Source organism: Leucopleurus acutus, assembly GCF_964270905.1.
Source record: "Leucopleurus acutus genome assembly, chromosome: 9".
Classification (NCBI taxonomy): Eukaryota; Metazoa; Chordata; class Mammalia; order Artiodactyla; family Delphinidae; genus Leucopleurus; species Leucopleurus acutus.
The window spans coordinates 98,008,751-98,031,021 of NC_139144.1; positions in this window are offsets into that span (position 1 = coordinate 98,008,751).

The following is a 22,271-nucleotide window of genomic DNA, read 5'->3' on the forward strand; positions in this document are numbered from 1 at the left end:
TTATACATGTTAACTATTTGGCTGATGAATGAATGAATAAAAATATGGATGTTTTAGTTGGAAGGGGGAAGAAAAGGATTATCAGATTCATGGCACAAATTACGGTTTCTGGTAATTCATAACCTGACGTCTAACAGGATTTGATAAGGCCGTTAAGTTGGAATGCTTCCTGAAAGTGTTGACCATTTTTTTTTTCTTTTAATAAAGGGGTAATATAGTATCACCCCCTGTTTTTGTTTTGTTTGTTTGTTTAAATGTATTTATTTATTATTTTTTGGCTGTGCTGTGTCTTTGTTGCTGTGTGTGGGCTTCTCACTGTGGTGGCTTCTCTTGGTGCAGAGCACGGGCTCTAGGCGCACAGGCTTCAGTAGTTGTGGCTCGTGGGCTCTAGAGCACAGGCTCAGCAGTTGTGGCTCACGGGCTTAGTTGCTCCGTGGCATGTGGGATCTTCCCAGACCAGGGCTCGAACCCGTGTCCCCTGCATTGGCAGGCGGATTCTTAACCACTGCGCCACCAGGGAAGTCCCAGTGTTGGCCGTTTTGAGAACTGAGGAAGCCAGAAGCCAGGGATAAAATGTGGCATTTTAGTGCTTGCTGTAAAGAACACAGTGAAACTTGGCATGCCTCTTTGGTAAAGTCCATATTCAGCAGAGGCCATGACTTTTCAGAGGAAAAGCGTGACTTTTCAGAGCTGCAGCTTTTTAGGGCTGGTGCAGTCTTCAGAGATGAGCACAAACAACCTTATATTTAGAGCGGGTTTCTTGTAGACAGCATATAGGTGGATCTTGGATTTTTTAATCCAATATGAGTCTCTGCCTTAAATTGTTTAAGTGTTCAGACCACTCACACATAATATATCATGATTATTGATATGGTTGGGTTTCAATCTATCCTCTTGCCACTGTTTTCTATTCATCACCTATGTTCTTGGTTCCTCTTTTCCTCTTTTTATGCCTTATTTTTGAGTAATCGGGTATTTTTATGATTCAGTTTTATCTCATTTGTTGGCTTATGAACAATAACATTGATTTATAACGTTTATTGACTTTTTTAGTGATTGCTTTAGGACTTTTGGAATACATGTCTAGTGTATCACAATTTACCTTCAAGTGACATCATACCATTGCACAAAAATATAAGAATCTTACAACAGTTTATTTCGGTTTTCCTTCCCATTCTTTGTACCCTTCTACATGTTATAAAACCCATGATACATTGTTATTATTTTTGCTTTCAACAATTATTTCTTAAAAAATATTTAAAATAAAAAAATAGTATTTTATATTTACTTACATATTTACCATTAGTAAGCATTCATTCCTTTGGAAATAAGAGATTTCCATCTGGTATCATTTTCCATGTTAAAGGAATTCCTTTTACATTTCTTGCGGTAAAAATCTGGTAATGGAGTTTTCAGCATTTATATGTCTGAGTAGTCATTATTTTCCTTTTATTTTTGAAAGCTGCATATATAGACTTTTAGGCTGACAGTTTTTCTTCCTTTTGGTGCTTTAAAGATGTGGGTCCACTGTCTTTTGTCCTTCATTGTTCCTGAAGAGAAGCCTGCTATCATTCTTAACTTTGTTTCTCTGCACCTGTATCTTTAGTTGATTTTAAGATTTTTCTCTTGATCACTGGTTTTAAGCAGATTGACTATCATATACCTTAGTGTAGTTATTTTAATGTGTTTTGTGCTTGGGGTTCATATAGCTTCTTGGATTTGTGTGTTCATAGCTTCCATCAAATTGGGAGATTTTTCATCCATTATTTCTTCAAATATTTTTTCCATCTCCCCTTTTTTCTCTTCCCTTCTTTGGGGACTCAAATTATACTTAGCCTTTTGAAACTGTCTTATGGTTCACTGATGCTTTATTATGCTGCTTTTCTTTTTCAACAGGCTTTTTCTTCTCTGTGTGTCATTTAGGAGAGTTTCTATTGCTGTGTCTTAAAGTTTTCTAGTCTTCTTCAGTGTCTGTAGTTAATTTCCATTCAGTTTATTTGTCATCTGAGACATTGATGTTTTTTCATTTATAGTACTGTAATTTCACTTGGGTCTCATTTATATCCTCCACGTCTTTACTTATCACGCACATATTTTTCTTTACCTTCTTGAATATATGAAATATATTTACATCACTGTTTGAATGTTCTTGTCTACTATTTTTGGGTCTGTTTCTATCAAGATGCTTTCGTCCTAATTATGAGTCATATTTTCCTGCTTCTTTGCATGTCCTGAAATGTTGTTATTCAATGTCAGACATTTTACCTTGTTGTGTATATGTAGGTGATGTGCATATAGATAGATATATCTATATCTGTATCTCCTATATATACAACAAGGTGTGTATGTATGCATGTATATATGTGTGTGTGTATACACACACACATAAATACATATATATGGATATGTGTGTGTGTATATATATATATTGTTGAGCCTTGCTCTGTGTTCTGTTACTTGGAAACACGTTAATCCTTTAAAGACTGACTTCTAAGTTGTGTTACCTAGAACCAGAGAAGCCTTCATTCTGACGCTGTTTCCCTATTCCTGAGGCAATATCCTTCTGAGTACTCTACTCAGTGCATCATGTATTGCAAAGTTCTTCCACTCTGGCTATAGGAATACAGACTATCCCTGGCACTGTGTGAACTTCAGTGATTATTTTGCCTTTTCATTGGTTCTTTTCCCAACTAGGGTAGTTTCTCCACACACATGCAGCGACCAGTACTCAGCTGAAGATTTGAGGGGAACCCCCTGAAGTCTCTTCTGCAGTGTTCTCTCAATGCAGCTCTCTTCTCTCTGTGTAGTGCTTCCTTTCCAGCACTCCATCCTGTGACTGCCAGCCACCTTAGTCTCCCTGAATTCTCAGTTCTGTATCCTCAACCCTGCCCTGCAACCTGGGAATTTCCTCCAGACAGTGTGCTGGGGTTATTGTAGGGCTCAGCTCATTTGTTTCTCTTTTCTCAGGAATGCCTGTTGTGCATTGGCTGTTGTCCAATGTCTGAAAATAACTGTTTCCTAGATTTTGTGTAGTTTTTACTTGTTTAAGATGGTAGGGTAAATGTGATGGTGTTTGTTACTTCATATTGGCTGGAAGTGCCCACAGACTACTTGATGAATTTCAGTTAGCTCTCCCCTGCCTACAGGATGAAGTTCAAACCCCTTAGTTTCGCATTCTCAGTCCTTTATAAGCTGACCTCATGACAACCCCAATCCCCAGCCCACCCACTTTCAGTAAATCAAAACAATTTGCCAAATCTTGATCGTGTCCAAACTTTTTGATCCTCAAGAGCATCGCACATGCTCTTCTCTCCACCTAGCAAGACCTTCTTCCCGTGCATCCCCCATCTAGCCAAACTCTACGTGTTCTTTAGGACCCAACTCAATTATAAATTCCTCTGTTAAATGTTTCCATACCTCAGTGTTTGTTGCTACTGCTGTGTTCCCACAGCACTCAGGCTATACCTCTGTCGTGCACTTAAGACTGTTCTGTGGAGATCCTTAGTTAGGCTTCTACACCTGACTGAGGTCTCCTAATCTTCTTAAGGGTAATAACCTCTACGTTTTATTTACATTTTCATCCCTCAGCCTAGCCCAGGACCCATCTTGTAGTAGATCCTTGGCAAATGTTTGCGTAATGAATGAATGTCCTGTCACAGTGTATACTCTTGCTTTCTGCAGGTAGTATTGACTTGCCCACTTGAAGAACTTGGAAATTATCAATAAGAAAACCAGAATAAAACTTGCACTAGAATACCTGCCATCCTCTACCAGGTGTTCCACACTGTGCTTATCAGTGAGGGTGCTGGGCAGGTGCTGTTCCCTTCCAGGATATCATCCCACCATTAAAGCGGTTCATAGCCAAGAGTTTTTTCTCTCTTCTTAACAGATAGTGCAGTTCTGTGGCTGATTTCTGTAAGAAGTAAGTGCAGGAAAAGTTAGTCCTTGGGAGTTCTTGGAGTTAACGTAATCATTGTCAAAGCATCAGCTTCAACTCTCAGAGATGATTGGAATCAGGATACTTCCGGGCTGACTGAAGGCCAGGATCTTAGAGACTTCTGACTGAGATAGCCCCTGAATTGCCCAGGACATGTGCAGTCAGGATAATGCATATTGGAAATTCAAGATTCTTGACTGTTCTTGAAAGCTGACAATTTAGAAAACAGCAAGCCTTTTGGAAGCCTGTCTCCATAATCAAGATGGGGAAGGGTGATCAGGTGTGTCACCAAATAAAACAAAGTCCACCAGAACGATAAAGGAAAAAAAAAACTCCTAAGTTTATTTACTTGCTTGCCAGACAAGAGAAGACACAGCACTGAAAAAATTCACTAAATAATTAACTTGGGGGGTGGTGGGAGCACGGATCAAGGAGCTTTATCTGCTAGAATGAGGGCTTCATGGTGGTTATGCTGAGCAATGATTGAAAACTACTTCCTCTCTGAATGGCACAGAATGACTCCATCAGTCTATACATGATTGACTAAAACAAGTCCATTTGTCAGAAAAGTGTCTGTGGCTTGATCCCATGAGGGGCTGCCATACCACATGACTCAAAATTCTAAGTCCTTTATCAGCTCGGTTTGGATAATGATTTGCTGAAAGTTTGTGGTGGTTTAATGATATCACCTGGTTGGAAACAGTTTTGGTGAATCCCAGCTTTCAGTTTTGTTCTCTGCTAGGCATGTGCAGGTGTAAGTGGAAGATTTTCTTTTATAGGTGTGATAATGTGATTTTTCCCATGAAGAAGTTTGGAAGAACACACCTGATTTAGCTTAGAGAAGGGTACGGGCGTGGGCTTTGTATTGGTAGGAGAAGATTAACGATGTTACACACCTAGGACTTCTACCAAATAAACTTTATCAAATGCTGAAGCAAAGACTTTGGAGAAGGGAAGGGTTGGTTTTGCTTAGCTTGATAAATTCACCTACGTCTCAGTTTTTTCATGTAAAGCCGAGGTAACGGTATCAGTCTCATATCAGTTAATGGGAAGATTAAGTGAGATGATATATGTAAACCAAGTCCCACAGTCGCCTACCTGCTCTTTACGTGATAAACAGCAAATAGCTGATGGCTTTCCTGCCCTGCAAACTCTCACCCACATGCACCCTCATATATGGAGCCTCAACTGTCCCTCCATCCACCCTGGACTCCTGGTCTCCTTCTGAACATGCCCTTCCCATATTTGCCCCCTTCCCCTTTTCCATGTTTATCCCCTTTTATTTCTCCCTTCGCCTTTCAGTACTCAAAATACCATTTGCAGGTCCAAAAGCTGACCTTTATCCATACCCTTCATTAATAAGTTAGACATAACTTCAGTACAGAATTCTTCTTTGTTATAAGATTCTAAAGGCTTAGTGTTGGGAATGGAGCTGCTTTGGGGAAGGCAAATAGTCAAATGCAACTACAAAGGAATTTTAGATTTGGGAACGCCAGAGAACCAGCATCTTAGATGCCCAGAACCAGTAGGTATGTCTCCCTTTATCCCTCATCCCAAATACAGAGCCCTATATAGCCTATAGCATAATCCTAATTTTCCTCAAGCGGCAAAGACCTTCTGTGACTAGGCTAGAACACCCTGAAATATTTGACAGTCATTGAGTGAGGCTGGGTGATCTGTCATTCTTTGTGATCACAGGAGAAAATGGGCAAGGTGTGGGGATTCTAGGAGACAGAGGAATTAGTGGGATTATAAACTAACAGACGCCCAAGTTCCTATAGAACAAGGTAGAGAACTGGGTACCTTGTTATATCAAAAGAAATTATATGTGTTTGAAAATTTAGGAGACTCCTGGATTACTGGCCCTAAAACCTGAGAGGAGCTCTCAACTTTCTCTGCCATTGTCCTACCATACCGAGTTTGAAGCTTTCTCTTTGTTATTGGAAGAATTTTTCTAGAGGGTGACACAAGTGCATGGTAGGTAGTGACTTAGAATGACCACTGTGTTATTTTGCAGCTTTTTAAGGCAAGTTTGAGGCTCTAATGTTGATTGCAGGTAAAGGGCCATCCGTGAAAGATGTGGTCAGTGTGAATCTTGAAGCCAAATCTGGCCTCTGTACCCCGATACTGAATTAAATCTCGGAGACAGAGTTTTGGGTGGAATAGAAAAGAATAGCTTTATTGCTTTGCCAGGCAAAGGGGGGCACAGCAGGCCAATGCCCTCAAAACTGTGTGTCCCAACCTGGAGGGGGTCGTGAGGAGTTTTCTAGTGATGGTTCAAAGAGGGCGTGGTCAGCTCGTGGACATTCTTCTGATCGGTTCGTGGGGAGGTAATTGGGAGTCAGCATCATCAACCTTCTGGTTCCAACTAGTCTGGGGTCTGTGTGCTTGTGGGCAGCATGCTGTTAACTTCTCCCACCTGGTCAGGTTTCAGTATCTGCAAAACAGCTCAAAGATACTGTGTATCCCTTAAGGGGGAACCAGGACCCTGCCCTAAGGCTGTACTATTGTTTCTTGACTGTTCCTCCCTTGTCTCCACATCCCCTCCCTTCCCTGATTAGCAACTGTTTGAACCTGCTCCTCGGAGCTCAGGGAAGCTCTTGGAGGTTGAATGAAGCCTATTTCCTATAATCAAGAAATGGGGGACACAGACACAGAAAGGCTTTTGTGCCCAGGGGACCCACAGGGTCCTGCTCTGTTTCAATCTTATCAAAGGGGAGAAAGAAGACTGCAAGGTAGATGTGACAGATTAGGATAGGATCAATTATGCTGCAGTATTTTGAAAACGACCCTGAAATTCCAGTGATTTGAAACAAGACTTATTTGTTACTCAGATTACATGTCCAGCATTAGTCAGTGGGGCATCTGCTCTATATACTCAGGGACCCAAGTTGACCATTGTATTGACCCATTGTCTGGAAACCACATCCTGTTTCTCAGAACTGCCCGCAGGGGAAGTGAGGGCCTTTCAACTGCCTCATCTTGGAATTGACTCCCATCCCTTCTGCTTATATTTTGTTGCCCGGAACCAGTCGTATGGCCCTGATTAATTGCAAGGGCACTGGGAAATGTGTGAGAAGCTGGAATACGGGGGGGGGGGGGGGGGGGGGGGGGCGGGGGAGTGCATGATTGTCTCTGTCTTAGACTGTTCTTCTCGTCACCAAATATCTATCTGCTTCCTTCCTCCCAGTTTCTAGAGACAATCTAAAAGTTCTGTTTGATCAATGCATCTGGCCCCAATTCCAGGATCCCTGAGCGCTGTTCACCAGTCACAGCATCAGGTTAGGTCATGGCCCCTCTTGGTCTTGTCAACTAAAAAAAAAAATTCACAACCTAAAAGTTGAGAATTATGTTTTATTTGGCAGGAATTTTTAGGACTTCAAGCCCAGGAGGCAGCATCTCAAGCAACCCTGAGAGAACTGCTCCAAGGAGGTGAGGGGGGAGCCAGGATATATAGAAGTTTTGCAATGAAGGGCGGGTAGTCTGAACGACAAAAGATTATTGTTAATGAAGGAAAACCAGATATCCCAAGTTAAGGCATTTAGCGCTTTTCTATGTATGGGAAGATGCAAGAGTCTGGGCTCACTGAAATCATTTCTTTGAAATGCACCTCAGCTATCTAGGGTCAGTATCCTGTGTTTTCATATCCTGAACTTCCTCAGGGCTCACTGTGGGGAGTGACTGCAGTCCGATGGCTGCTAGATGACAGGTATTCTTTCCTTCCTGAGTTCCCTCAGGGCTCACCAGCTCACCGTCAGGTGGTGGCTGCGATAGCTGACGACTGTGACATCCTTTTATGGCAGGAAATATTCCATTTCTCAGTCTGGAGATACAAGAGGTAAGAAGACAGGTTACCTGCTGCCCACAAACTAGTACATGAAGGTAGAACAAGAACAGGTTAGCTACAATAAACACTCCCCTTCTATAAGGTCATGAATGGGGGTTCTGTATAGTCACTCTTCTCTATGGCCTCCTCTCACCAATAAGAAGGGCCTTTTCTTCCACTTTCTGGACTTTCCCGGTATCTGAGAGGGGCCTTACATTTCTAAATATAGGCTCTCTCACTGCACAATTAGTCCAGTTCTTCCAGTTTCTCTAGGAACTTCTACCCACCTATTTGTATTGTTAAGTCTCCGCACTACCCCCAATTGATTTCTTCCCTTCTACTTGAATGCATTTTATTTCTATGTGTGTGAAGCACATTCTGTGTGCAAAGCAGGATGCTCAGGTTGTAGAGTAACAGATGAAGAAGACTCTTGATGCTCAGTGGTGCTCATGATCTCATGGAAGTAGGTGGGAGAGAGATAGTGCAAGATAACTTTTTGAGATACTAATTTGCACAGGCATGCCTTGGAGGTATTGCAGGCTCGATTCCAGACCCTTGCAGTAAAGTGAATATCACAATAAAGCGAGTTGCGTGAAGTTTTTGGTTTCCCAGTGCATCTAAAAGTTATGTTGGGACTTCCCTGGTGGTGCAGTGGTTAAGAATCCGCCTGCCAATGCAGGGGGCACGGGTTTGATCCCTGGTCTGGGAAGATCCCACGTGCCGCAGAGCAACTAAGCCCGCGTGCCACAACTACTGAGCCCACGTGCCACAATTACTGAAGCCTGCACACTCTAGGGCCAGCGTGCCGCAACTAATGAGCCCGCATGCTGCAACTACTGAAGCCTGTGTGCCTAGAGCCTGTGCTCCGCAGAAAGAGAAGCCACTGCAATGAGAAGCCCATGCACTGCAACGAAGAGTAGCCCCCGCTCGCTCGCCGCAACTAGAGAAATCCCATGCACAGCAATGAAGACCCAATGCAGCCAAAAATTTTAAAAAATGAAAAAAATAAAATTTTTAAAAATACATAGATTCCTGCTAAAAAAATAAAAGTTTTGTTTACACGATACTGTAGTATATTAAGTGTGCAGTAGCATTATGTATTTTAAAAATGTACATACCTTAATTTAAAAACTATTGGTTAAAAAAATGCTAGCCATCATCTGAGCCTTCAGTGAGTCGTAATCTTTTTGCTGGTGGAGGGTCTTGCTCGATGTTCATGGCTGCTGGCTGATCAGGGTGGTGGTTGCTGAAACTTGGGTGGCTGTGGCCATTTCTTAAAGAAAGACAGCCATGAAGTTTGCCACAGCGACTGACTCTTCCTTTCGTGAACGATATCTCTGTAGTACGCAACGCTGTTCGATAGCATTTTACCCACGGTAGAACTTCTTGCAAAATTGGAGTCGGTCCTCGCAAACCCTTTCTTCAGTAAACACTACCTTAATTTCTGTGGTATTGCTCATTCCTCAATCCTTACCTTAAGCAATCCTTTGACCCTCTGCTCTCTGAGCATGCTTTCTCTGTCTCATATCTTTGTATTTCTTTCTCTCCAGTGTCCGGAGGAAGTTAGCATAGGTTCTATTTTTGTCCTTTAGTGTTCTCCAGATCTTATAAACTTAGGCAGAAAAGGAATTTATTGAAAAAGATATGAGTAGTTCATAGCTTCAGGGCTGGGGTGAGGCTGAAATGTCATACATGGAAAAATGACTCAGCAGAAGTCAAGTTCCCACCCAAAGAAGAGTCTGGAATGGGTGTCACCATGGGCACCTTGACACTAGGGAGGTCAGTGCTGTGAATTATTTATTCAATCTTTCTTGCATCTTTGAGGCTCTCCTTTAAGACTCAAAGTCGTCTGTAGAAGCACCTAAATGACGTGGTCTTGCTACATCCTCACGCTCCAGCCACTGACGGGTAGAGGCAGGAATAGCTGGTTTCTAGGTTCTGATAGTGAGAAGTAGAGCCCTCCTTCCACCAAAATCCACACCGTAAGCGTTCTTCCAAAAGAGGAAGGTATCTGGATATTGAATATATAAAGAAACTTGAGTGTTATATATAAAGTGTTATATATAAAGAAACCCTGAGTGTTATTATCTGCCTGTATTTTATTAGGAAATTCAGATTCATCCTAGATCTGTAACTCTAGCCCTGACCTTTTCCTCCTTTCGAATCCTGTCTTTATGGTTGCATTCAGAGCCTTCCTTTTGGGTGCTCCGTGGTCCTCCAAACTTATAAAGACTGACCACACCATCTTTCTCCCCTTCCCATACTATGTATTCCTTCAAGAATCACTTGGGAAACCAGTTAAAAATGCAGATTTCCTTGATTCACTTCCCCTCCCCCACAATTCTCATTTTGTGCTTCTGGGCCAAGGAGTCTTCCGGGTTTAGCAGGTGGCCCAGGTGATTTTGCTCCTTGGAATGGCTCTTCTCTTTGAGAAACAGGGTTCTCATCAGTTACAAACTCTGGCCAACGTTTTTCTCTGCCATCTCTCTCAAATCTTTCTTTTCCTCAAAGCGATGTGCCTTCGCTCTTGTGAACAGTATTTTCAAGGCCACGTTTTTACCTTATTGGCTTTGTTATGCATGTGTCTCACCATCGCTGGTGTAGACCTTCTCGTAGGCATCTCTGCGGTGGTCGCATCAGGCAGGTAGAGGGAAACTGTCTTCTGTCTTCCACCGCCCCTGGAGAGTCGGCTGTACTTCCAGAAATGGGGTTGTGTGTGGTTGCTCTGGGTGATACAGTAGTAGCTACTCAGCAGCCCCACAGGCTTTCACCAAGGCCCACCCGCACAGTCATGCCCCGAGTCAGATGAGTGGTCAGGGTGACCTTCTGACTCCCGCTAGGGAGATGTTCTACAAACTGCGTGCTGAACGTGACCTGCAGTGAACATTCCTCCCTTGTGTGGGGACATTAGGTCAGGGCCTTAGGAGTTCCTCGAGACGTCCTCCTTTTCAAACTTCACACTGTATTCAAAGCTTTGTTTTGTTCCATGACGCTATTCATAGGAAATAATTGTGAGAATTTTTCTGGTTTTCCCTGCCCTGCCACCAATAGTACAGCTTTACTTCCTCTCTTTCCGGTCAGTAAGGGGTTAGAATAAGGAGGCTGCCTCCCCCTGCATGGACAGTTTTTTATTAAGAGCATTCAACAGTGTTCGTTTATCTTGTACTTTGTATATTGATGTGGTTTTATGTCTTTTCTCACCTTGACATATTTTTGGTAGATTTTCATTTAAAAGTTGAAGAGGGAGGTCTCCTTTCCTTGATTCTTTGACCTCTGAGCCGGAGGATGGTTGTAGTAAATCATTAGAGGCAAAGAGGTGAGAAAGTACCATTTATTCTGGGCGCACGCTACATCGTGCATTTGACCTTAGACTTAGAATAATGCTAAACATCAGGAGAGAAGCATCGTGGTCTCCGTTCCTGACCGGGAGTAAGGAACGAGCATCATCTTGCGCAGCCGGTGAGAGCCCGCGCGGAACACTGCTCCCTTGTTTCTGTACATTAGGAGAACACCACGCCTCTAGAGAGTCCGCCTGCCGGTGCAGGGGACGCGGGTTCGTGCCCCGGTCCGGGAAGATCCCACGTGCCGCGGAGCGGCTGGGCCCGTGAGCCATGGCCGCTGCGCCTGTGCGTCCGGAGCCTGTGCTCCGCGACGGGAGAGGCCACAGCAGTGAGAGGCCCGCGTACCGCAAAAAAAAAAAAAAAATAAAACAAAACACCACGCCTCCTGATCCAATCGGGAGACTAGTAGTGCAGCCAAGAGCTGAGTGCACAGGCTGAGTAAATACCGAAACTTACCTTGAGTGTTTCCAGTTTACTTCACGATCGTGGCGGGCATACGGATGGAGCTTCACACATTCTGGTGTGTAAGAAATAGCGCACTTCTTACGTTCTCTCAGTCATTCTCCTTTTGATGCTAAACATCTGTCTCTCTAGGCTGCCAAGAAATTCAGCCTGTCATTCCACAGGCTCCTCCCGGGTTCTGGGCCTGATACAGTGGGCACCGCCTGGCTTTCGGTCATCCGTCCCTCTCGGTCATCCGTGGGGCATCTCTTGTCCTTGTCTACAACATCCCGTCAGGCCCGAGCGCTCCCCGCGGGGGGTAGGGAATCTGGCAGAGTGGGTCAGGGCTCCTGTCTCTGTAGAGGCAGCGTACTGTCCTCTCTGAGGCCTCGCTTCTTCCTCCCCCCATGGTCCACCACTCAGCCCAGGGACGGCCCTTTCTGTCACAGATGAAGCGTCTTCCTCTTGTCTGCTTCTCCAACACACTCCACTGCCCACCTCAAACCTTGTTTTTTGTTTGTTTGTTTTGGCCACACCAGGGTTTGCGGGATCTTAGTTCCCTGACCAGGGATTGAACCTGGGACACGGCAGTGAAAGCGCTGAGTCCTAACCACTGGACGGCCAGGGAACTCCCTCAAAACTTGTTCTTTTTTTTTTAGAAGGACATCAGCTCAGCTTTCATTAATTAATTATTAATTAATTTTTGGCTGTGTTGGGTCTTCGTTTCTGTGTGAGGGCTTTCTCTAGTTGTGGCGAGCGGGGGCCACTCTTCATCGCGTGGTGCGCGGGCCTCTCACTATCGTGGCCTCTCTTGTTGCGGAGCACAGGCTCCAGACGCGCAGGCTCAGTAGCTGTGGCTCACGGGCCCAGTTGCTCCGCGGCATGTGGGATCTTCCCAGACCAGGGCTCAAACCCGTGTCCCCTGCATTGGCAGGCAGATTCTCAACCACTGCGCCACCAGGGAAGCCCCCAAACTTGTTCTTAAACTGAACTGTTAGCAACCAAAATTTTACTTTTCCTTTCCTTGAGAACAGGGAGGACAGAGGCTCAGAAAGTGAGGGGAAATTTTGCGTCCCATCCTTCTAGTGTAGCGGAAAAATACAGAGGGAAGTCTGGGATTAGAAGTCTCCTCTGCGGGCGCCAGCAACCTGTTAGTTCCTACTATGTGTAGCGTTCAGTACCCTTCCTTCTTCTCACGAACTGGCTCTGGCTCTTTCTGAGATGCTCTGCTGAGCACTGAAGGCGTGTTGTAGTACTTGCCAACGTCAGGCAGGGTTCTGTGGTGCAGCCAGCCAAAACCCATTCTTGCCATAAGCAAAAAGGGTCTGGAGGCATCAGGAAAGCTCCCCACCCCAAGAAAAGAAAGAAAGAAATGATGTGCAGTTAGGCAGATAAGTGCGTGGTAAGAATCAATGGTAAGAGGAGATTGAAGAAACAAGGAGGGGCCCAGCACTGGAGAAGGAGAGAGGAAACGCAAATGACTAATGTAGTCTCTGCCCAGGAAGGACTTTACAGCTTGGTGGGGAAGTGGACTGCCCTGCACAGAATGTGAGAAAATGACTGAAGTGAGGCAGGGCTTAGCCACAGCCCTGCTTGGAAGCAGCCAGCCTCCGTGTTCCCAGAAGGAAAGCCGGTCTTGAGCGCCGTGTAGCTTCTAAGGGTTAACGCTTTTAAGTGGCAGAGTTGATGATCAGGTCCTTCTGGACGAGGGCCAAGAGAACAGGCTGTCTTGCGCTATGACTAGAGCATCCCCAGTGGAGAGGCCACTGCAAAATCCTCTTCCTGCAGCCTTGCTTTGTCAGTGGGAAAATGTCACGCCTGACTTTGGAAGGAACCGTCAGAAACCATGTCATTTACATTGTTGATATTGAACATCTTGCAGAGAAGGCCATTTCCACGAGCATGTCCATATGCCGTGCTACTTACTTTTCGTTGATCCAGGGCAGTTATATTGACACACATTTTAGTTACTGGAAACTAAAAGAAATTCTCCAGTAGGTACATTTCAGAATTGAACAGGTAAGTAAGATGCACGTGCCGTTAGTCCATGGTACGTTTGGATGCCTGGAAATGTATTCTGAAATAGTTTGGTGGCCTTAGGGGAATTAACTTAATAGAACTACAAGAATATAATAACTGTGTCTGTGGCATGTACGTAGAGTCCCGTCTCTCTGCAAATAGGATTAATTGTTAATCAAATAAGCCTCTAGCACCAGAGTCAATGTCTTCTAGGGTTCTTTCCAGCTCCGAGCTTGTGCGAGTGTATACCTAGCTCTGCAGAACAATTTTTTTTTTTTGGTGGTACGCGGGCCTCTCACTGTTGTGGCCTCTCCCGTTGCGGAGCACAGGCTCCGGACGCGCAGGCTCAGCGGCCATGGCTCACGGGCCCAGCCGCTCCGCGGCATGTGGGATCTTCCCGGACCGGGGCACGAACCCACGTCCCCTGCATCGGCAGGTGGACTCTCAACCCCTGCGCCACCAGGGAAGCCCTGCAGAACAATTTTGAGGCCAGAATTATTAGGGTTCTTGCTGCCAGATGGAGCTGGAGTAGAATCCTAACAAGTCTAGCCCAGGTGGGAAAACTCCTAGAAACCACCCACTTGTAGAACGGATCACGAGGAGCACATTCGACCAGGAAAGAATCCCCATTTCCCTCTATCAGACGACAGCCCTGTAGGCAAAGAACATGTATGTAAAGGTAAAACAGAAAATCAGGCAAGGTCAGTGTTAACGATGCCAGGTACCTGATAGATTTTCCTTAAGTCGACTTCTTCCAGTGTCTAAAAGGACCACACAGCCAAGGGAGAATAATCCATCTGCCTTTGGGCTCTGGAACCATCAAGGACATAAGGAACATCTTGACATTGTGGAATGATGAACATAATAATATATTGCATCAAATGTATACCCCTTCCCAAATTCCTTTGGCTTCATTTTCCCAGGTCGCTGGCTGCTTGGTTCATGAGAACCACTGTCCCCTCGCTAACACCACTGTCCACCTCGTTCTCCCCCAAGGTGAAGGCTGAGTTCTATGGGTCTCGTCAAGTCAGGCATGGGCACCAATGCGGCCCTCATCCTGGGAGAGGCCGAGGCAGACTTCAGTGGAGTGCCTGGGATCCAGCTTCCCTGGCAGCTGCCCGGAAAGCCCGGTGACAGATCTAGTGGAAGTGCTAGGGGTAGGGACTGGGTTGTAGGACATAGCTTGTGCAAAAGCCTTGAGACAGCAGAGAGAGTTCAGAGAACTGGAAGGTGGCAGGGTGGCTGGGGCGCGGCGAGCAGACAGCAGCGGAAAGCAGAGGACAGATGACACAGGGCCTGGCAGGATGACCTGGGACCTTCGCCTGAGGCAGCGGTAAGCCATGCGTAGAAGAGTTACACCAGCAGGGTTGCCTTTTAAGAAGATCACTCTGGCTGCAGTGTGGAGATGTGACTGGAGGAAGACAGAACTTGGGAAAGAGAGACAAGTGAGGAGGTGTTTGGTGGAACAGAGGCTGGCGCTGACAGTGGCACCAGGTGGTGGCAGATGACCTGCAGGCAGGTGACCAGAGATCTGCTTCTGGCTCTGCCTCTATAGCTCTGGGTGAGTTATTTCAGCCTCCTTGATGCTTCATGTTCTCATCTGTGTGCTGGAGTTCCAACTACCTGATTCCTAGTCTTACCCTGAAATGAAATAAGGTCACATGAGCATACTTGCTAAATGATAGATGCTTCAGAAGTCCAATTTGGGTGTGAGGTATGAAGAAGGAGTGACCTCCCATGATTAGCACAGCTGTCCTGCCAGTTAAGCACGGTCACTACAACATCCTTCCCAGTGGAAGCCCCCGCTTTCCTCATGTTGAGTAACACAGGTGACTTCCCTGGACCTGTGGAGGCTCATCTTTAAATATGATCTCCACTGGGTTAAGGATGGAAGAAGAGCTATTTCTGATAATAGACATGTCAACACCAAATGGCTGGCAGACCACTTGAAACAGCAACGTAGAGATGTACCAGCTCATATTTGCTGCACGCTGTGCAGGGCATGACTTAAAACACAGGCCAGTGAACATTGCCATTAACAATCCTGGAGTGATGCTGTGTTCCTACAGTAAAAACAGGTGATGGATTTGAAATGCAATTTGAACTTAATCATTTGGGTGAGGTTATTTCATAGTTGACTAATTTAGCAAACCGTTTTTAAGGGTGCTAATTAAACATTGCCCAAGGTTATCAATTTGCTGCCAGAACTGCAAAAAAAAAAAAAAAAAGGCCTGGAAGGGTTTCAGTCCAGCTAATTACTGAATAAAGCATAAGACTTGATAACCACGTCAGGGGAATTTTTTAAATGGTGATAATTTTATTTGGAGCATGTCTTTTTATTTAGAGGAGGAGTTATCTATCGAAAGACTAAAATGACATATAGTGTCTTATGTGGCTTATTTTGTTCATCATTAATTACATCTAGTGTCATCAGGGCAAACTCTCTTTTACATACTGGACTGAGGAACCTTGGGGTTCTGTTTCCTAGTCTCTTGATTGTCTGGGACGGCACTGAAGCCTGAAAGCACATGGTTGTCATGTCTATTTCAGTCATCAGAGTCTGATGGTTTCGTTAGAGCATTTAACATGCTGTGAGAGTGGCTGGTGCAATTCTTCTTGATGCTTTTCCACTTTCTTTTGAAGATTATATGAAGTAGTTGTCTCCAGAAAATCTGCAGAATTAGAATGTAAGCTTCAAGGGGACAGGCACCATGCTTGTCTTATTCCGTGCTCAATTTCCAGTGCATGGCATGCCGCAGATTCTCAATAAGCACTTGTTAAATATAGACATCCACTATGGGCCAGGTGTTGCTCTAGGGGCTTGGGATATATCAGTAAATAAAGCAAAGGTCTCTGCCCTTTTGGAGATTGCATTCTAGCGGGAAGAAGAGATAACATAATAAATAAGTAAATTATATGGCATGCTAGAAAGTGATAAATTCTTTGGAGAAAAATTAAAGCAAAGTAAGGGAATTGAAAGTACCAGAGTTGGGGTGATGTGGAGTTGGGTAGTTGGGCCTGTTTCTTTATTAAAAAGCATGCTCCAGGTAGACCTTGTTGAGCAGATGAGATTTGAGAAATTATTTGAAAATGGCAAGGGCAGTAGCCTAGTGGATTCTGGGGAGAAGCGTTCCAAACAGAACAGCTAGAGCAAACACCCTAAGGAAGGAGTAGGAGTGGGTGTAATTCAGGAATAGCAAGGAGGCTCGTGAAGCTTGAACAGAATGAGCAGGGGGCTTATAAGGTTTTCCTGAGCCTCAGCAGGGTTTTGAGTAGAGAAATGCCATGATTAGACATGGCAGCTGTGCTGAGACTAGTTGGGGAGGGGGAGAGAGAAAGTAGAAATAGGGACCGTTGGGGGGTGATTGCAGTGATTCAGATGAGAGATAATAGTGGCTCAGACCAGGGTAATAGTGGCAAAGGAGGGTGAGAAGTGGCCAGATTCTAAATGCATTTTGAAAGAGCTAGAAATTGTGAGAGAATGAGGAGACAAAATGACTCAAGGATCTGGGCTTGAACAACTGGAAGGATGGAGTTGCTGTCAGAGATGGGAAGGTAGTATGTGGAGCAGGCTTTTGAGAGAACAGCACAGGTTCAGTGATGGATGTGTTGAGTGTGAAAAGTCTTTTAGATATTGGCGTGGGGATGTTGGGTAGACAATTCGATATGTGAGTTTCCATGCAGATGTTGTCTGAAGTCATAAGTACTAGATGAGATCACTAAGAGTGAGCAGACATGGTGGAAAAGCAAATAGGGAGTAATGTCTTTGATCCTGTGTATTCCTGTGGTGCTGGTCGTAACTTCTCCTTTTTTATTTCTGATTTTATTGATTTGGCCCCTCTCTTTTTTTCTCCTGATGAGTCTGGTTAAAGGTTTATCAATTTTGTGTATATTTTCAAAGAATTGGTTTTTAGTTTTACTGCTTTCTGTTATTTTAAGTCTCTATTTCATTTATTTCTGTTCTGACTTTATTATTTCTTTTCTGCTGCTAACCTTGGGTCTTGTTTGTTCTTCTTCTAGTTCCTTTAAGTGTAAGGTTAGGTTTTCATTTGATACTTTTCTTGTTTCCTGAGGTAAGCTTGTATCACCAAAAGTTTTCCTCCTAGAACTGCTTTTGCTACAGTCCGTAGATTTTGGATTGTCGTGTTTTTGTTCTCATTTGTCCCCAGGAATTTTTTATTTCCTCTTTGATTTCTTCAGGGACCCATCTGTTGCTTAGTAGCATGTTGTTTATCTTCCACTTGTTTGTGGTTTTTGCTATTTTTTTTCCTTGTAGTTGATTTCTAGTCTGATAGCATTGTGGTCAGAAAACATGCTTGTTATGATTTCAGTCTTCTTGAATGTACTGAGACTTGTCTTGTGGCCTAGCATGTGATCTATCCTGGAGAACAGTTTGTGTGCACTTGAAAAGAATGTGCATTCTGGTGCTTTTGGGTGGAATGTCCCATATCTATTGTCCATCTCCTCTAATGTGTCATATAATGCCAGTGTTTCCTTATTGATTTTCTGGGTGATCTGTCCATTGATGTAGGTGGGGTGTTAATATTGTGCTACTGTCAATTTCTCCCTTTATAACCGTTAATATTTGCTTTATGTATTTAGGTGCTCATATATTGGGTGCATATATATTTAAAATTGTTATATCTTCTTGGATTGATCCCTTTATCATTTTCAAAAATCCTTCTTTGTCTCTTGTTACAGTCTTTGGTTTAAAGTCTATTTTGTCTGATATAAGTATTGCTATTCCAGCTTTCTTTTCATGTCTATATTCATGGAATATCTTTTTCCAACCTCTTACTTTCAGTCTCTGTGTGTCTTTAGATCTGAAATGAGTCTCTTGTAGATAGCATATATATGGGTCTTATTTTTGTATCCATTCAGGCCTCTGTATCTTTTGATTGGAGCATTTAGTTTACTTAAAGTAATTATTGATAGGTATGTACTTGCCATTTTGTTAATTGTTTTGGTGTTGTTTTTGTGGCTCTGTTTTATTCCTTTTTTCTTCTTTTGCTCTTTTGTGATATGACTGTTTTTAGTATTATGGTTAGATTCCTTTCTCTTTCGTGTGTGTATCTATTATAGATTTTTGGTTTGTGGTTACCATGCTACTTATTTTCTTAAGAAATATGGAAAAAGACAGAAGTAGAGAGAAGAAAAAGTTACCTACAGTTTCATTATTCAAAGCTAACCATGGTAAAAATTTAAATATTTCTCTTCCAGTATTGTCTAATATTTACATAAATTGTGATCAAATCGTTTATACGCATTGTGTCCTTTTTGCTCTTGACATTAACCTATTACTAAAAATTCGCACAAATGTCTTTTTTTTTTAACTGGATACATAAACATCCATCTTTTACTGCTATGTTAACCGTTGTGTTAATATTTGAAAGTAATGCTCACTAGCATTACAAATGGATTAGAAAGGGAAGCAAACGTTCCTCTTTTTCCTCTCTTCTTTTTTCCCCATCTCCTTCATCCAAGGGGAATGTCCCATTTTTCCTGTATTTTTTCAGTCTTTCTTTGTCTGCATCCCCATGAATCTTTCCTTTTTTCCTTCTCTCTCTTCCCCATTTCTCTTTCTCCTGTTCCTCTCTCTCTCATCCCATTCATTTCATGATAATGTATGCCTGTGATGGCATCATTGTACTCGTGTCTGCCATGCAGTAGGCACTCAAATTTGTGTTTAAGGACAGCAGTGTGTCACTTTGGAATATCCCATTTAACTGGATTTTCCGCTTTATTGAAAGTTAACTCATTGTTATAATGAAATGGTACAGGGTTAGTCTCCTGCCTGGGACTTTGGAACTCTCGTTGAACCAGGGAAACTCATTTTTATCTACATTCTTTCATCTGCATTCTTACAGAGGTCAAACCCTTCACCAGCCATAAATTTCCAACCTAGAAACCTGACTAGCAGATGCAATAGCAGCAAATTTTCAATGAGGCCATAAGAATACATTTGTAGGACTTCCCTATTGGCGCAGTGGTTAAGAATCTGCCTGCCAATGCAGGGAACATGGGTTCGAGCCCTGGTCCGCAAAGATCCCACATGCCACGGAGCAACTAAGCCCATGAACCACAACTACTAAGCCTGCAGTCTAGAGTCTGCAAGCCACAACTACTGAGCCCACATGCCACAACTACTGAAGCCTGTGTGCCTAGAGCCCATGCTCCACAACAAAAGAAGCCACCGCAATGAGAAGCCCATGCATCGCAACAAAGAGTAGCCCCTGCTCGCCGCAACTAGAGAAAGCCCACATGCAGCAATGAAGACCCAATGCAGCCAAAAATAAATTAATTAAAAAAAATACATTTGTAAAAAATACAAAGTTAAAATTGCTTATGATGCTTTTAGCTAAGCAGCACACATGTAGAAAGCAGCATATTCTTGCCCTCAATTTTCATAGAGGTATAAAATCTTGGATTCCTGGGGAGTTATTCAACATAGAATCTTGGAAATTAATTTAGAGGCCAGATCCCACAACTGTTAGTCCGGCCTTGCATTGTCCACCAGGGAGCTTGTGGCATCACGAGGGAGTGAGTCCATGCTCTGACTTCTGGAGGGCAGAATTGTTAGGGGATTCCTTTTTACGTTAAGATGAAATGTGCCTCCTTGAAATCTACAGAGGGTCCTGTATGTGGAATGCGTTGAGTAGGCAAGAATACGAGTAAGTGGAAACTTAAGTAACTCGGGGCTCCTGTAACTCCTAATTCTTTGTAGTCAATCCATTCATCCTATCTTCTTGAATCTGATTTTTGTGCTGTGGAGCTTCAGCTCCTATAAATTATACATCTACCCAAGAGAGAGGTGAAAAAGTCTTAGGGCAACTTGTGCAAAGCTATTTGTTCCTGAATATAGGAATAAATCACCATAGCATCTATGTGACTAACACCATTTATATATTTATATGGATACACAATTACTAGCAACATCTAATCTAGAGAAGAAATTATGAAAATGATTTGCATAGCCGTGTCTTATAATTTAGAGTAAATTTTTCTTTTTGTGGAAAACTTAACTGTCTTCCTAAAAAGTCTCTATCCTGCTTCCATTTGGCCTTGAAAAGAATATATTGACTTCCTCACGATTTAATATGTGACTTTTTCTCATGAAACTCATTGTTGGTGCCACTGGCATACAGATATTCAAACTGACCATGTTGCTCAATTCCTTGCAATGGAATTGAATAAAAACTTGGATTAAAAGGTCAACTTTAAACTATGCATAATAGATTCACTGAGTAAAAGCTATCCCAACAACTTTCTGCACCGTTTCTCCCCATCTCATTATTCATGTAGGCTTCCCTGAATTTAAAGGAGTGCAAATAAAAGAGAAGAATGTGTAGACAGACTGTTGGGGCCTAGAAAATTTTTTTCATGAATAGAGAATGAAACATAGATTGAAAAGTATTCTTCTTAAATTAATGAAGTTGATATAGTCAAGAGAGAATTGATGGAAAATTAACATTTCTGATAGGACAAAAAGGTAAAACCTCTCTATTATTGTAAAAAATCTCTTATTCTATGGCGTTCATATATTTGGTCCCATGGCCATAGTATTGAAAGCCTATTTTTGAGATGATTATTTTTAATAATGGATTTTATAATCGATACTAAAATTATTGGGGTTACCCAGCAGGGAGTGTTGGGACAAAGCATGGGGATTTCTAAAAGGGCCAGGTGAGCAGAATGTCTTAATATTACATAGAATGCTTGTTCGTGCATTCTACAAATATTTTCTGAGTTACCACTTGTGTTAATAAAAGGAACATAAAGGCAAGTTGTTTTGATAAGATAGGGGTTTTTTAATAAAAAGCTAATTCTTTTGTGGCATTAATAATTTTTTACAAGTTAGTTAACAGTGCTATTTATTTATTTATTTTAACATCATTATTGGAGTATAATTGCTTTACAATGGTGTTAGTTTCTGCTTTATAACAAAGTGAATCAGTTATACATCTACATATGTTCCCGTATCTCTTCCCTCTTGCGTATCCCTCCCTCCCACCCTCCCTATCCCACCCCTCTAGGTGGTCACAAAGCACTGAGCTGATCTCCCTGTGCTATGCGGCTGCTTCCCACTAGCAATCTGTTTTACGTTTGGTAGTATATATATGTCCATGCCACTCTCTCACTTTGTCCCAGCTTACCCTTCCCCCTCCCCATATCCTCAAGTCCATTCTCTAGTAGGTCTGCGTCTTTATTCCGTCTTGTCCCTAGGTTTTTCATGAACTTTTTTTCCCCCTAGATTCCATATATATGTGTTAGAATACGGTATTTGTTTTTCTCTTTCTGACTTCCTTCACTCTGTATGACAGACTCTAGGTCCATCAACCTCACTGCAAATAACTCAGTTTCGTTTCTTTTTATGGCTAATATTCCATTGTATATATGTGCCACATCTTCTTTATCCATTCATCTGTTTATGGACACTTAGGGTGCTTCCATGTCCTGGCTATTGTAAATAGAGCTGCAGTGAACATTTTGGTACATGACTCGTTTTGAATTATGGTGTTCTCAGGGTATATGCCCAGTAGTTGGATCGCTGGGTCATATGGAAGTTCTATTTTTAGTTTTTTAAGGAACCACCATACTGTTCTCCATAGTGTTTGTATCAATTTACATTCCCACGAACAGTGCAAGACGGTTCCCTTTTCTCCACACCCTCTCCAGCATTTACTGTTTGTTGATTTTTTGATGATGG